This window comes from Corvus brachyrhynchos, unplaced genomic scaffold, assembly GCF_000691975.1.
Source record: "Corvus brachyrhynchos isolate BGI_N302 unplaced genomic scaffold, ASM69197v1 scaffold28, whole genome shotgun sequence".
Lineage (NCBI taxonomy): Eukaryota > Metazoa > Chordata > Aves > Passeriformes > Corvidae > Corvus > Corvus brachyrhynchos.
In genome coordinates, this window is record NW_008246058.1 from 2,146,570 (window position 1) to 2,147,310 (window position 741).

Here is a 741-nt window from a genome sequence, read left to right on the forward strand (position 1 = left end):
ACTCTTGTTCTCGTCTCATCAGCAGGATCAGCAATTGAGTTTGTACAGTTGCTCTGCAGAGCACACCTTCTCATCCTGACTGTGGTACCCCTGTGCTGTGGCACCTGTTGCACAGTGCATTTCTGCCTGCTTGAAGGATGTACACTACCCCCAGGTAAAGGGACCTATGAGAAAACCATAAGATCCAAGGAATCATGTGGATGGACATTTAACCTCAGGGGTTAATGCAGTTATCTGGTACAGGTCTCTCTTTAGTTCTTTCATTTATACTGCATTAAGGGTGTAATGAAATTTGAAATAGCACCTCTGTACGTTTGACAGGCACAATGAGCCATGGATCACTCCTGAAAACCTAATATGCCTGGGAAAATAAATGGTGTAAACTGTAAACAAAATACGCTTCAATGATGCATTGATAAGAAAAACTGGTATTGCAGCCTTCTGGGAAATAGGTATCATTCCCAGTAGTGATATTTTGCATATTTTAGTCAGGACTGGGAACCACAGAAGATACAGAGCTTTCCTGTCAGGACTTGATTGTAGAATTTGTACATAGTGAAGCATGCCAAACCCTACCCTTATTAACTGTTTGACTATTCCTACAGGCCCGTACATATAATCTATGCGGTTGCAAAACAGGAACAATTGCAGGACAAAGAACATACTGTTAAATTAAAATGTTTCATAGTTATTGCCTGCAGTATGTAGGGAAAAAAAAAAAGTAGCAGGAGATTGTAAAGG

The 741-nt window shown here is 40.6% G+C and overlaps 1 long non-coding RNA gene across 3 annotated transcripts in view; it reads left to right on the top strand.

Moving 5' to 3' along the window:
* LOC108449596 overlaps positions 1 to 741 on the top strand; it is a 151,994-nt gene that overhangs the window by 21,104 nt on the left and 130,149 nt on the right. For 2 of the 3 annotated variants that reach the window (XR_001865820.1, XR_001865822.1), the window contains exon 3: positions 26 to 154. This is a non-coding gene — a long non-coding RNA (uncharacterized LOC108449596). Of the gene's footprint in view, positions 1 to 22; positions 155 to 741 lie in introns of all 3 variants that reach the window. The other variant, XR_001865821.1, reaches the window with a different exon arrangement.